Source organism: Pomacea canaliculata, linkage group LG14 (genome assembly GCF_003073045.1).
Source record: "Pomacea canaliculata isolate SZHN2017 linkage group LG14, ASM307304v1, whole genome shotgun sequence".
Lineage (NCBI taxonomy): Eukaryota > Metazoa > Mollusca > Gastropoda > Architaenioglossa > Ampullariidae > Pomacea > Pomacea canaliculata.
This window is the reverse complement of record NC_037603.1, coordinates 12,605,938-12,621,865: the sequence shown is the minus strand read 5'-3', so window position 1 is coordinate 12,621,865 and position 15,928 is coordinate 12,605,938. Positions and strand designations below refer to the sequence as shown.

The window sequence follows — 15,928 nt, the reverse complement described above, 5'->3', positions numbered from 1 at the left end:
GTGCTATGTTCCATCCCCCCTAACTGCAATGTCCTACACTACCATACAATATAATAATCGAGCACTGCGCGGAATTTTACAACTTGTGTCTTTTAACAGTCACAAAAAAGTGGCATAGTAGCGAGAGTAGGGGGTGGCATAGTAGTTTGTTTTTTTTTTACATTGAATTTATAGTCGGAACCGAGCAAAAGTGGTATAATACCGAGAGTGGCATAGTAGCGGGGTGGCATAGTAGGGAGATTTGACTGTATTGGGTAACTATATTAGTCCGGCCCTCTGAAACCAACCTAATATCTCATGCGGCCTCTTGGGAAAATTAATTGCCCACCCCTGGTCTAGTGTCTTGTGTCACTCACCCCCTTTGTCAGTCAGTTACAACAAGTAATTGGTCCCTATGTGTCTCTCCAGAAATGCATATCATTGCACTGTTGTAATGCTCTAGTGTGGTGGTGGGTGGGTGCATTTCAGTTGTGTAATACATCAATGAAAGATACTACTTCCCACAATCTGAGTGATACGCCCTCTTTTCATTCGGGAAATAGAGGCTTACAAACATCAACACGCAAGTACAAATAGAAGCTAACATACACATAAAGAAAGAAAAGCGAGAAACCCTCTCCGCTCGTCTGTCCACTCCCGTCGCTAATGAAAGTCGACACAGCAGTCTTCTGGGGAAAAAAAATAATTCTTGAAATTCGAAAAAAGAATGTGATAATTTGCGCTAGATAGTTTATACACTAGTATTCACACAGTTCGACAACTATCTTGCATGCTAACAAGGCTATAAGTATTCACAGTCCTAGTGTCAGCGTGGTAACCTAAAGGCAACGACTTGAACCCGTTGAACGAGGACTGGTGGTAAGAAATACAAATGTTGTGTTTGGTTGACATTGATGATAGCAGACGACTGTACACGTGTTTACTGATTCGATTGCGGCGGTGGAAGAATGAAGAAAGTGTAGATATGTGTAGTAAATAATGAATAGGCTATATACATATATAGCATAGCTGACACATTTAACTTCCATACAGAAATGTTTAAGGTAAGTGTGAGGTTACCTATGATGGGATTGAACCATTTTCATGTGACATTGTTTTTCCAGGGATAGCGCGAACGCAGTCCCATTTTGCAAAAAAAGGCATAAACTGCACTGATGAGGTTTCATCCTGGGAGTGTCGTGTCACAGAGCCACCCCAAACTATTTGTTCGCTATTCAGTGGTGATCTCAGTGATTTTAATTTTTTTTCTTTTTTTCCCCACCTATTTACTCAGTATAAATTTCTTCAATGGTGAACAAAGTACATTACAAAATAAATTTTGCTATTTTATTGAAAATGTTTAGCAACAAGCGTGTGTTTAAAATTCTCAACTTAATGTAAAACGAGAAAAGTTTAGACAACTGCAATCTTCGCGCCATTGGCATTACGGTTACATCGCTTGCTTGTGTCTGACACTATATATATATACAGGTCAGAGGTCAGCAGTACGACCGACAACGTCAGCTGTTCCTCAACTCCAATGTGGCGGTAAAGAAAAAGGGAGCTTTTTCACTTGAAGTGAATTATTTACCTTACTATCTATTTCTTAGACCAGTTGAAGCAATAAAGGGAGATAAAATATTAAACAATTTCGAATAACTTCAAACGTTTCCTAGATTTGACCCGTCAGGGTAGACGTGGACTGTCACTGAGGGAAAACCGCAACAGAAAAATGACAGAACATCAAACAAGTACACTACCTGCCACTACGTGGTGTATTTGTGTGTGTGTGTGAGAGATATATATATATATTTTGCACACCGGGTTTGGCACAACGGTCATGTTTGTGCATTGTATCGTTTAAGTTTTGTTTTCTTTTGCTCTGCTTTTTCTTCTTTCTTAAAAAATGCTGTGTTAATTAATAATTATGGAATTTGTGTATGTAATTTTTGTAGGGACACGTAAAATACTTGCTCCAGTCAGGTAAGGTACGTTTATTTAATAAAGCTTTCTAAACACGGAGTCTAAATTTTAATGAGAATTTTCCTTTGTCAAAGAGCGGGCGACTTTCAATAGAAACGAAAAACTTGACAAATCTATGTGTTGGTCACTTAAATGTGCAGTCAGTCTGCAACAAGGCTGTGGACATTCATGATTTAGTGTTGGATAATGACTTTGATGTATTTTTCTTGTCAGAGACATGGTTAAAAGAGATAGGTGATGAATCAGTAATCAAAGACCTTACGCCACAGGGTTATACATTTGCACATAATCCAGGAGTGTAGGAGTGGGGTGGAGTTGGAGTTTTATTTAATGTACATTTGAAATTTACAGTGTTGAAGAGAACAAACACAGTACAGGTCCTTTGAGTACATAACAGCAAGACTGATATTTGCCAAGCAGACATTAGAGATCATTTGTTTGTATAGACTCCTCCATCGAAAAGAATCAGCTTTCCGATTCTCTGTTTCATGAGGAATTTACTATGCTGTTGGACAGTTTACTCACAACGGAGAAGATTTTTATTTTGGGGGATGTAAATTTTTCACTTTGATAGACCTCAAAATAGTGATATGAAGCGGTTGATTGAGCTTTGGATAGTCATGGTCTTTGTCAGCTGCTTGATAAACCAACTCATAGACTTGGACACATTCTTTGACTGGGTTATCATTCGTGCGCCATCAGAGTCACTGGTCAAGTCAGCTGTTGTCGAGGATTTTTTGCTTTCAGACCATTTTGTGCAGTCCTTGGTGACTGATCTTTCTCGACCAAGGCGTAGAACGACATCTGATTTGTGTAGAAATTTGAAGAAGGTTGACCTGAACGCTTTCAGTGAAGACCTGCTTCAGTCAAAGTTGTTATTAGATCCTCCCACAGATGTTGATGAGTTAGCAGAGTTATATAATCAGACTTTACTAGAGCTGCTTGATAAGCATGCGCCTGCAGTCAGCAAAATTGTTGTAGATAGACCAGATTGTGCGTGGTTTTGTGAAGGGGTGAGTGAAGCCAAGAAACAGAGATGGCAGGCAGAGAAAAAATGGAGAAAGACCAAACTTGAGATTGACAGACAGCTGTATAAGTTAGCCAGAAATAAATATGTTTGTGCTGTAAAAAAGGCTAAGTCGCTATTCGTGCAGGAGCAGCTGGAGCTGCGAGGAAATCCAGAAAGACTTTTGACATTGTGAACAGCTTGTTGGGTAAGAACGGGACTAGTCCGGTTCTTCCTGAGGTGGATGTCAAGTCTGCTGCTGATCAGCTGTTTTCCTTCTTTGTTAATAAGATAAAGGAAATTAGTGCTGGACTTGAGAGTGCAGCTTGTGAGTTGCCAGAGTGTGAGGCAGATTATTCTGTGCATTTGCTGGTGTTCCGCTGACTTCTTTCACGTGTATTGATGAGAGTTACTTGAGGAAACTTGTAGCGAGATCAACTAAAACTTCATGTGCTTGGATCCTGTACCTAAACTAAATTTATTATTCAACTTTGACATTCTATTCCTGTCATCTTGGACATTATTAATGCCAGTTTGAAGCAGGATGTTTCCACGGTGTTTTAAACAGGCTGTTGTGAACCTTGTTGAAAAAAACGAACCTGGATCCTCCGACTGTAAAAACTATCGTCCAGTGTCAAACTTATCCTATATTTCCAAGCTACTGGAGAGGGTGGTTGCAGAGCAGCTTATGACCCATTTTATAATTATACTGCCTAGATAAATTTTCAGTCAGCGTATCGTCCTGGCTTCAGCACAGAAACTGCTCTTCTTCGTGTGACAAATGACATTCTTGTAGTGTCAACTCTGGCAACTTATGCTGTTAGTATACTTGACCTGAGTAGTGCGTTTGACACCATCAACCACCGCATGCTGCTCCAGAGATTGTCGTCAGAGGCTGGTATCAGGGCGCTGCACTGCAGTGGATTGCCTCCTATCTTGCCGAGATATCTCAGAGAGTGATTGTCGGCTATGCAAGCTCTGAGGCAGTTCTCTGGTGTGTGGCGTACCACAGGGATCTGTTCTGGGTCCATTATTATTTTCGGTATATGTTTCACAGCTTGGACGGGTCATGAACGCTTTCAGATGGACGTCAGTTCTTGCGGACGATACACAGATTCTCAACAGTTTCCCCCCCGACCCGGCAGTGGCTAGGATTGCGCTTCAACGACTTGAATCTTGTTGTTTGCGGTGAAGGCGTGGATGACCAGCAATCGTCTTAAACTCAACGACGACAAGACAGAAACGTTACTGTGTGGGCCCCAGGCCAGAAGGAGCAGATTTGGCATTAGTGCCGTGCAGGTCGGTGACGCCTCCATAGCCTTTGCTGGACTGTGTACGGGACCTAGGCTGTTTATTGATGCAGAGCTCTCCATGTGCAACCATGTTGGTTCTGTTGTGGCTAAGTCCTACTACTTTTTGAGACTTAGGTAGACTACGGCCCATGCTGACTCAAGCTGCTGCAAACTCACTTGCTGTGGCTACCATCACATCACGATTGGACTATTGTAACAGTGCATTGTGGGTATACCTGCTACTCAGTTGGATCGACTCAAAGAGTTCAAAACACAGCCCCAGGATTGTCACCCGTGAAAGTCGTCCACTGAGCACATCACCCGATCCTACAGAGCCTTCATTGCTCCAATGAACAAGCGTATTGACCAAAGTATTTCCATCCCTTGCCAGTCTGCAGTAAAACTGCTCCTGACATGTCAAAGAAGTTCCTCCATACCAGCCGTCACGTAGTCTGACGCTCAGGCTCCAGTCACCTTCTGTCTCCCTGCAGTGGAAGACACCAACAAGAAGCGCACTGGAGCCAGGGCCTTCAAAAAACTTTTACATTGGGCAACAACCTCCATCTTCATTCCAAGCATATTTCGATTTTTAGTGACTGAGGACACGAAAACTTTTCTCTCTAGTACACATTCTTGCTTATATTACTATATATATTGACATCGTTACAGGTTATATGTTCACATGACGTGTCAAAGTGTTTCCTTTCAATGTCGACTGTGCTGAATTGAGTCTCAGCTTAATACTTATTCTGTCAGTCTTACCATGTGCACTAGCGTCTATAGTGTCTTGTGTCACCTGTCAGTCAGGTACAATAAGTCACTGGTCCCTAGGTGTCTCTGCAGAAATACTTATCATTGCGCTGTTGTAAAGCTCTAGTGGGGTCAGTGAAAGATACTACTTCCCACAATCTATATGAATACGCCCTCTTTTCATTCTGGAAATAAAGGCTTACAAACATCAAAATGCACCTAGAAGTCGGTCAACAACGCTGATCTCAGGATTGAACATGAATACGCTTGCGTATGTGAAGGACTCAGCCAATGGGAGAGCTGGTGCCACATATTAATTATAATGTAAACAAACGTGCCATTACGAGTTTTACTCTGTCTGTACATGTTAGTGTTTGTAGTCGTGCATCTCAGAAACGGAAGGGTACTATTATCCAAGAGTTTTGGGAAGTGGTATCTTGAAAGTATTTTTACTCTGCATCGACAATGATGCACTCCACTAGGCCTTTAAAGTTGAAACTGTGATTTAAAGGGGTTGTTCAGTAGTGTCGATGGGTACAAAGTTTGGTCACATAAAGAAGATGAGAGGTCAGGGCATAGTTATTTTTCAGTGCAAGAATGTGAAGAGTTCCCATTGATTTTAGAAGCGTTCGTCGCAAAATAGACACGACATGAATGACAGAAAATGTTTCCTACGAGACATTTGAACACAAGTCGAAAAAGAAAGAAAAGCGAGAAACTCTCTCCGCTCGTCTGTCCGCTTCCGACGCTCATGAAACAGGACACAGAGGTCTTCTGGAAAAAAAAATAAACAATTCTTGAATTTCAAAAAAACAAATGTTGCAACGCTTGGTTGACGTTGATGATCGCAGACGACTGTAGACGTTTACTGATTGGATTGCGGCGGTGGAAGAATGAAGAAAGTGTGGATATGTGTAGTGAATATTGAATAGGCCATATATATATATAGCACAGCTGACACATTTAACTTCCATAAAGAAAATTATCACGAGATTAGCTGTGAAGGACTTGAACCATTTTCACGTGACATTGAGTTGATTTTGCAGGGGATAGCGCGAACGCAGTCCTCCTTACGCACAAATTACGCACTCGAGTCACCCACATTTGGGGTGATCGCAGGGGTCAACGCGCCCTAGGTGCAATGGGCAGGCCTCGCCCTGGGAGGACCTCCTTGATGATCAAGGTGCCTCCCGTGCCAGGTAAGTATGATATAGTACGTCGTGTGACACAACCACCCGAAACTATTTGTGCGCTATTCAGTGGTGATCTCAGAGATTTTTATTTATAGTTTTTTTCCCCACCTATTTACTCACATAGCATAAATTTCTTGCTGCAAAAAAGTGCATTACAAAATAAATTTTGCTATTTTATTTAAAATGTTAAGCAGCAAGCGTGTGTTTAAAATTCTCAAATTAAGGTAAAACGACAACAGTTTCGACAACTGCAATCTTCGCGCTATTGGCATTACGGTTACCTCTCTTGCTTTTGTCTGATACTGTACAGGTCAGAGGTCAGCAGTCCGACCGACATCATCTCAGCTGTTCCTCAACTCTAATGTGGGCGGTAAAGAAAAAGGGAGCTTTTTCACTTCAAGTGAATTGTTTACCCTACTATCTATTTCTTAGACCAGTTGAAGCAATAAAGAGAGATAAAATATTAGATAATTTCGAATTACTTCAAACGTTTTCCTAGATTTGAGCCGTACCGGATACACGTGGACTGTCACTGAGGGAAAACCGCAGCAGAAAAATCACAGAACATCAAACAAGTACACTACCTGCCACTACGTGGTGTATTTTGTGTGTGTGCGAGATATATATATATTGCACACCTGGTGTTGCACAACGGTCATGTTTGTGCATTGTATCGTTTAATTATTTGTTTTCTTTTGCTCTGCCTTTTCTTCTTTCTTAAAAAATGCTGTTGTTAATTAATAATAATGGAATTTGTGTATGTAATTTTTGTAGGCACACTCAAAAATACTTGCTCCCTGTCAGGTAAGGTATGTTTATTTAATAAAGCTTTTTAAACATGGAGTATTCGCCTACGGCCATACCACGTTGAACACACCGGTTCTCGTCCGATCACCGAAGTTAATCAACGTCGGGCCCGGTTAGTACAGTGGAACCTCGGTTAGCGAACGCCTCGGATAGCGAATATTTCGGTTAACGAACAAAAATTTCGTGAAAAGTTTGTCTCGGATAGCGAACAAAATTTCGGATAACGAACAGCCACGTGAACCTCACGTGACCGACCAGCATGTCATCATTCGCGCTCGAGACACAGTTACGACCAGTCGTTCCTTTTCTATGCGCATCCTTCTTATTTAGTGATTGTTGTGCTTTATTTTAATAAGATAATCCTCAATCATGGCTCCAAAGAAGATTAAGAGCAATAGTAGTGAGGTAATGACAAGGAAGCGGCCAACAAATGAATTGAAAAAGGAAATGATTTCAAAGTATGAAAGTGGCATGCGTCTGTCAGATATGTGATGTCGTATTACCGAAGTGTTTACAAAAAGACAGAAGCAACAGACACTGGACAAGTTTTTTCCTTTAACTCAAAGCTACAGAAAGGGAAGTCTCCCCCGATTTTATAATTCACGTGTGCTCATGGAGGGGAATCAAAGCAGTAATTCTACCCCTTCCTCCTCACCTGTTTCCACCCACGCCGTCAAAACGGCAAGTTTTCTGATGTTTAGATGCTTTCGTTAATGTGTTTATGTTTATTTAACTCCATTATATTGCATTTATAACTGTTCTCATTAAACAAATACCTATTAGCCTGTAAACTTTCAAATATTAGCGAGTCAAACAGGGGCTGGGAACCAATTAAATCTATTTCCTTTATTTCTTATGGAAAAATTGTTTCGGATAACGAACATTCGGATAACGAACAGCTTTCCAGAACGGATTAAGTTCGTTAACCGAGGTTCCACTGTACTTGGATGGGTGACCGCCTGGGAACACAGGGTGCTGTAGGCAAACTTTTAATTTGTTTAACTTCTTTAAAACTTTCTCTCTACTGTGGTGAACTTTTACATTGGGCAACAACCTCCATCTTCATTCCAAGCATATTTCGATTTTTAGTGACTGCATGAGGACACGGACACTTTTCTCTCTAGTACACATTCTGTTTTCACAACCTCAGCCCTCAGGCTCTGCGTCCTCGGGCAGGCTTTGCCTTGACCCTGCCGAGGACCGTGAGTGTCGGCGCTGTGCTTGGCTCTTTGTCGTCTCGCCGGGGTGGTTTTGCTGGTCCAGTCGCTGGTCTGTATTGTTTTCTGACGTCGGGGCAGTCTCGCCTGGTGTGTCCCGGCCGTCCGCAAACCAGACAGGTTGCACGCTCTGCTTTAACTGTCACTAGCATTTTTGAGCGTATGTCTTGGTACAGTGATTATGGTGGGGATTTTCCCCCATGTTCTTTCTCTGTATCTCAAGCTTCAGGTATCTTGTACCCTTGTCGCTGCCGTCCTCGTCTCGTTCTGTCTGAATTATCCTTCACTCTCCCTATTTGTTCGAAGCCCTAGTGATGAGAGTGTTCTGGATATATGGTGGGACCCATGGATCCTTATCTCCACCACTGCACGGTCCGCGTGTTCTACCATGTGCCGTGACGCCCTGCTGGAAGTGTCATGGGCTGCCTCAAGGGACTGTCGGTACGAACTCTGGTCTTGAAAGAGTGACATTGACTAGGCGGAGGGTTTTCACCTTCCATATGCGACAATCTCGGCCTTTGGTACGCCGGACGCTATCAAGATGGCGACGATGGCTTCCCTTCTAGTGAGGAGGGCGTGTCGGCCTGACAGGTGCAGCTGGATCGTTGATCTTTTTAGGAGTTCATCGCAGTCTCCATCTTCGAGGTGAAGGAAACTACGCCCACCTCGAGAGAGGGAATGAAGCCGCTGGTGGTCTTGTGCTGAGGTGGATGTCGTTGCCGCCGGTGACGATCTGTGAGTACAAGGAAGGCATGTCTGGAAAATATCATGCTGAGACAAGGAGCCCTGACTGGGGCGCTGCTGTGTGGCTGACTCCTCTTGCTGTCGTGGAGTCGACTCTCTACACCTACTCAGGTGTATCCGGCCTTAAAGGCCACGATATCGCAAAACTGACTGAAAAATCAAAGAACAGATACTACACTTTGCAGTTTAGCCTTTGGCTAAGATCAAAGACGGGTACCACAGACGACGAGACGCCGCAGGGGCTTAAGAGACGACGGCGGGGGAGATTAACCCAGCCCTGGAGGACCTCCTGTGATGATCAAGGTGCCTCCCGTGCCAGGTAAGTATGAACGAACTGTTCGTGTGACAAAGGCAGCCCAAACTATTTGTGCGCTATTTAGTGGTGATCTCAGAGAATTTTATTTATAGCTTTTTTTTCCATTTATTTACTCAAATATATAAATTTCTTCCATTGTAATAAAGTGCATTACAAACTAAAATTGTCATTTTATTTAAAATGTTAAGCACAAGCGTGTGGTTTAAAAATTCTCAAATTAAGCGTAAAAAAGTTTTAGACAACTGCAATCTTCGCGCCATTGGCATTTGCGGTTACCTCTCTTGCTTTTTGTCTGACACTGTACAGGTCAGAGGTCAGCAGTACGACTGACAACATCTCAGCTGTTCCTCGATCAACTCTAATGTGGTCGGTAAAGAAAAAGGGAGCTTTATCACTTGAAGTGAATTATTTACCTTACTATCTATTTCTTAGACTAGTTGAAGCAATAAAGGGAGATAAACTATAGACAATTCGAATTACTTCAAAGTTTTCCAAGATTGACCATACCGGGTAGACGTGGACTGTCATGAAGGAAAACCACAGCAGAAAATGACAGAACATCTAACAAGTACACTACCTACCACTAAGTACGGTGTAGTTGTGTGTGTGTGGTGAGAGAGACATATTTTGCACACTGGGTTTGGCACAACGGTCATGTTTGTGCATTGTATCGTTTAATGTTGTTTTCTGTTGCTGTGCTTTTTGTCTTTCTTAAAAAGACTGGTGTTAATGATAATGGAATTTGCATATGTGAGTTTGTAGGCACACTAAAAATACTCTCGCTCCCGTCAGGTAGGGATGCTTATTTAATAAAGCTTTCTAAACACACACTCCTCGCCTACGGCCATACCACTTGAACACACGGTTCTCGTCCGATCACCGAAGTTAAGCAACGTCGAGCCTGTGTTAGTACTTTGGTGGTGACCGCCTGGGAACACCGGGTGCTGTAGGCAAAACTTTTTTTTTTTTTTATAGTTCTGTCTAGTGTGGTAAACTTTAACATGTGGCAACCCCATCTCATTCCAAGCATATTCGATTTAAGGGATTGATGACCACGGACACTTTTCTCTCTAGTACACATCCTGTTTTAGCAACCTTTATCTGCTGCTTTTAAGCCGTGCTTGTCTTCGTCTTTACTGTGTCAGTATCTATCCTCAACCATACAACTGTGTTTCTGTGTTCGATCACCTGCTTGCCACTGCGAACCATCCGTGCAACAACTTGTATTATGCGACGTCACACATAGTCTAGACTAGAGGTTTAGTTTTGACAAGAGGTCTTGTGTTGTTTTGCTACACGTTACATGAAACAGGTTTGTTGATCGACGATAATGGCTGCTGCTTTTACATGTTTTTGTTAACTTTTGAGCGATTTTAATATCTGTAGCCTTACAAACCATTGTTATATTTTAGTCAAACTGTTGGGGAGACTTTACTGACAGTAAGCGTAGGTAAATTCAGGTAAGCGGATTGCTGGCTCTTAATGAGTAGACAACCTATATTGAGTAAGGCTTAGTAAGCTGTTAATACACGATAACGGTTGTAGAGGAAAGCCACATGAAATCGTGTACTTACAGTAGCCTGCGAGTTTAGTGAGTAGGACTGCATGCACGTCGACTTCCTTCAAAACGACTCCAGGAAATTCAACGTGGCTCCGGCTGTTTTCAAAAGGTTATATCGCTAAATATCATTTACAACTTTCCTCTCCAGGCGACTGTGAACAGACTACTTGTCGCAATGTCAAGGTTCACCAGTGTTGCGCAGTTAGTAGTGCGGGTGTCCGGAGTTCAACTCATACTCCTGACGGCAGTACATGCAGGTCAGTACAGTGATGACCACCGAAGCAACTTAGTACTTGGCTGTTATCACCACCGCCGAACCTTTCAGGGGAGGAGTGAAAGGAAGAGGATGGGATGGGGGAGCGGGTGCACACGGTGGTGCATTGTGTAATGTTGAACGTGTCAGGCGCCACCAGGAACAAGCCGGATATCCTTGTAGCAAAGACAAGGGGCACTTGTAGCCATATGTGTACATGTCGAAAGAGATATACACTATGTTCACACGCCGTTGAAATATTCACAAATACTGCAGGCGATGGAGCGTGTGATACTGGTTATTACTCATCACAGTAAATAAACAGTCGCCATCACGAATGCTTGTGTCCGAGGTTCACCATTGTTCACGCAGCCTGTGCAATTCCGGAGGCAACGCAGACTGCAGCTTGCTTATGTTACTATATACATATTGAACAGTTACAGGTTATATGTTCACATGACATGTCAACGTGTTTCTTTCAATGTCGACTGTGCTGAATTGATCCAGATTAAACTTTTCTGTCATCTTTCCATGTGCACTAGCCTCTATAAAGTGTCATCCCCTCGTGTCATTCAGTACAATATAATCCGTGGTCCAAGTGGTCTCTCCAAGAATACATATCATTGTGCTGTTGTAATGCTCTAGTGGAAAAGTGTGGGTGGGTGCACATCTCATTTGTGTAATACTTGAGCGAAAGATACTACTTCCACATCTGAGTGATACGTCGTCTTTTCATTCTGGAAATAGAGGCTTACAAACATCAACATGCACATACAAATAGAGGCTAACAATACACATAAAAAAGAAAGCGAGAAACCTCTCTGCTTGTCTGTCCTATCCGACGCTGATTGAAAGTCGACACAGCATCTTCTGGAAAAAAAATAAACAATTCTGAAATCGAAAAAGAATGTGAGATTTGCGCTAGATAGTTTATTCACTAGTATTCCACACACTTCGACAACTATCTTGCATGCTTACAAGGCTAAGGGTATCACAGTCTAGTGTCAGCTGGTGACCTAACGGCAACGACTTGACCCGTGACGAGGACTGGTGGTAAGAATACAAATGTTGCAGCGTTTGGTTGACATTGATGATAGCAGACGACTGTACGCGTGTCTATTGATTCGATTGCGGCGGTGGAAGAATGAAGAAAGTGTAGATATGTGTAGTGAGTAATGAATAGGCCATATAAATATATATAGCACAGCTGACACATTTAACTTCCATACAGACATATTTAAGATAAGTGTAAGGTTACCTATGATGAAATTGAAACCATTCTCAACTGATAATTGACCTTGTTTTGGTGGGGATAGCGCGAAGGCAGTCCCCGTGTGCGTAATTACACACACATAAACGCACGTTGTGAGGCTTTCTACCTTGATGTTCAAGGTGCCTCCGTGTAAAGATATGGTCGTGTGACACACCCACCCAAACTATTTGTGCGCTATTCAGTGGTGATCTAAGTCATTTTTATTTTTATCTTGTTTCCCCACCTATTTACTCAGTATAGATTTCTTCAGTGATAAACAGAGTACATTAAAAATAAATTTTGCTATTTTATTGAAAATGTTTGCAACAAGCGCGTGTTGTTTAAAATTCTCACTTAATGTAAAACGAGAAAAGTTTAGACAACTGCAATCTTTCGCGCCATTGGCCATTACGGTTAACTCTCTGCTTTTGTCTGCCACTGTACAGGTCAGAGGTCAGAGACCGACCGACGACAACGTCTCGCTGTTCCTCGATCAACTCTAATGTGGGTACGACGAAAAGGGAGCTTTTATCATTGAACGTGATATTATTTACCTTACTATCTATTTCTTAGACTATTGAAGCAATAAAGCGGAGATAAAATAGTGGATAATTTCGAATTACTTTCAAAGTTTTCATTAGATTTAACCCGTCAGGGTAGACGTGTACTGTCGCTGAGGCAAACCGCAGCAGATAAAATCACAGAACATCAAACAAGTCACTACCTGCACTAAGTGGTGGTAAATTTGTGTGTGTGTGTGAAAGAGAGTGAATGGAACTTCCGGAAGCTTGTGAGAGAACTGTAACTGCAGTTTTTCAACACGAATACCGTTATGATGAAGTGCTGTACCTGCGTGGGTACTAGTCATGTTACTGTTTGCCTGTGTTTATATGTCTTATGTTTTGGTATCATTTTTCGTACTTGTACTGGAAACAGAAACGGGAACATGTGAGTGACCTATCGATGGTGTTTTTTATTTCAATATTAATGTCACAAGAGGAGGCAGGGTAAGTCAGGTGCATCAGAAGGTGCGAGATCACAGTCACTAGTTGGAGGAGCCATGGTGGGTCTGGTTGTAAGCTCCTCCTATCCCCAATCCGCACAACCAACCTGCCTTTCTTGTTTCTTAACTCTGCAACTGCAGACTTTCACCTCCATTCTTACATGTTGTTTTATCCCTCAACAGCATATTACGGAAACTGAGATAACGTGTAACCCACGGTAGTGAGGCTTCCAAGGGAGTTAAGCATGTTAAAAGTAAGAGTAGGAATTCAATCTGTTCTCTCCTGGTTCTCTCGCGCTTCTAGTTTCATTACCTCGATTAATTGCAATGATCGCTAAACGAAAACTACAATAAAATTATAAATGCAGTGATAATTAGAGTAAATGCAGAGTGAGATATTATTGTTCAATTAATATTCTGTGCCACAGAATTGCAACAATACATCTGATCTTTCTTTTATTTATAATTTTACAGCTTGTATAACCTATCTATATTTGTCTAGTCATCATTAAAACTTGATTGATTCGAGTGTTATTTCCAGTTTAAATTTGGAGCCAGTGTATATTTTTGACACATTATTCTTTGGAACCTTTCTTTAGTATAGGCAAATACTATTTGGTTTTTTTTGGTTGTTTTTTTTTTTTTGTTTTTTTTGAACTATCGTACAATCATTACTGGGAATGTAAGGTATAGAAGAGAAAGACTATTTAATAAAACTTCTGTAAATAGTCAATTAGTATAAAAAGTTAATGTCTTAGATCTGAGAAACCACGATGGCGGGTGTGTATTGATGAAACAGCGTCTCCTCTCGCACACTCTTTTCTCTGAAGAAGTTCAATGAGCTGGGAGATGACTGGCTGACCCAAACGCATATTAAACCTCAGTTGTTGTAGAGTTACTTTATCTTGAATTTATACTCAGAATTAGTCAGGTTTGCTTGATTTATCTGACAAGAGATTTATTTAGTGTTATCAAAGAACCCCATGATACTGGGGGGCGCTCTTTTTTCATGAATGTAATTTTGTAGAGACAGGGACATTAATAACTAGTAACATGCAGTCGCTCATCTGATTTTTGCAAATAATATTAAGTTATTCAAGCGATAATTATACACAAATATTTAAGTTGAGCTGCTCCGAGGAATTTTTACTATGTTTGATTGTTGGCAAAGTCGGTGTGCGGTTCTGTGAATTGAATGGTTAGGTGAGATATGTGTGTGGTTGACTTTGGGAAAACATGTTATGTTGCTGTAGTTCTTAAGAATATAGAATGCGTATGAAGTACAACAATTTTTTTTTTTTTCACTGGATCGTATACAGTTTAGAAACTGTCAAGATTATAAATACCTTGTAAAAGAATAATATTTCAAGTGTGGTTAGGCGGGTACAAATCAATGCTGTCGGGTTTGTAACATAATGGTGAGCAACGTTAGTGTCAACATATTTCCGATGAGCCGCGGTAGGGATGCGATGATTGCTGCTAGCTTACGGGGTGTTAAGGAGCTTCAACTAACTTGTTAAACCAATGAAACAACAAGCATGATCTAAATACATGTTACCTCAGGTCGCTGATCATCGTAAGGTCAGAGAGTGGTCCCCAATTTCCGTACTGTGCAGAGAGCACGATGCTCCCAAAGGCTTTCGGTGACGAGTTGCTGTGCTTGAGATGCGCGCGTTCAGTATAGGATATCCGGATTTTTCTTTTTTATTTAAGGGAATTTCAAAGAAGGCGACGATTTTTAATAATTTCATTAGTAATTTCAATGTACAAAACTTCTTGTGACATTTTTTTGTTTCGTTTTTTAACTCTGTTGCATTTGTCAGTGTGCCCGCACCAATTTATTCAACTTTAGCAGAGATGTCAACTAGTTTGCACCTAGCGGCGTGTTAGCATTCTGGACCCCCATTGCTTGAGTACTGTCCGCACATGTCTTCGCTTGTATGATTCGTGGTGTGTGTGCGTTTAAGAAGACAGAGGATGAATCTGATTATCATAAGGCACGGGGCAATTGCAGGACTCTGAAAGTGCAGAGGGAGGGGAAGTCGTCATAGTCATGCATTTTGTTTTTCTCTTAAGCTAGCACTGAACTGGATTCTTAGCACATCGAAGGTATGTTAATGGATGTTTACATTTTGTGAGATGATAATGCTACTAAGTATGGGTTGACGGAAAGCACAGAACCGAGAAAATGAGCTTGGGAGATACTCGGTTCTTGCTTGCAAAATATCGGCCCTTTTGAGGTAATTGTGGTTTGTTCCTCCTATTAAATGGATGTGTTTCTCGTCTAATCGTCAATTCCGGCATCTGGGTAGTGAGGGGTCTGTGTTAACAAGTGTCTACTTCAATCGCTTACCGTTTAACATAGGCATTAAATTCTTTAAAACTTTTATTGACTGCAGGTTATCAGTGAGCAAGTGTCTCAATCATTAAAAATGTAAAAAAGTGATAATGCTGGACACATGAGCAGTATACAACCTCAAAATGATGATCTTTGCATCTTTCGTCGACTGGTCATAGTGTCATGGCACATATTTCTAAAAGAGAAATCCGCTGTCGGTGTTTCTTTCAGCTT

The 15,928-nt window shown here is 41.5% G+C and overlaps 1 protein-coding gene, 1 non-coding gene and 1 pseudogene across 5 annotated transcripts in view; 1 reads left to right on the top strand and 2 right to left on the bottom strand.

The window, feature by feature from the left end:
• The window catches only part of LOC112555198, a 60,631-nt gene that overhangs the window by 26,530 nt on the left and 18,173 nt on the right, over positions 1 to 15,928 (bottom strand). The gene's annotated exons all lie outside the window — the stretch shown is intronic.
• On the bottom strand, positions 6,054 to 6,217 carry LOC112555987. Its single transcript, XR_003097585.1, has one exon. It is a non-coding gene; the product is annotated as a U1 spliceosomal RNA (small nuclear RNA).
• On the top strand, positions 10,124 to 10,240 carry LOC112555979 (annotated as a pseudogene).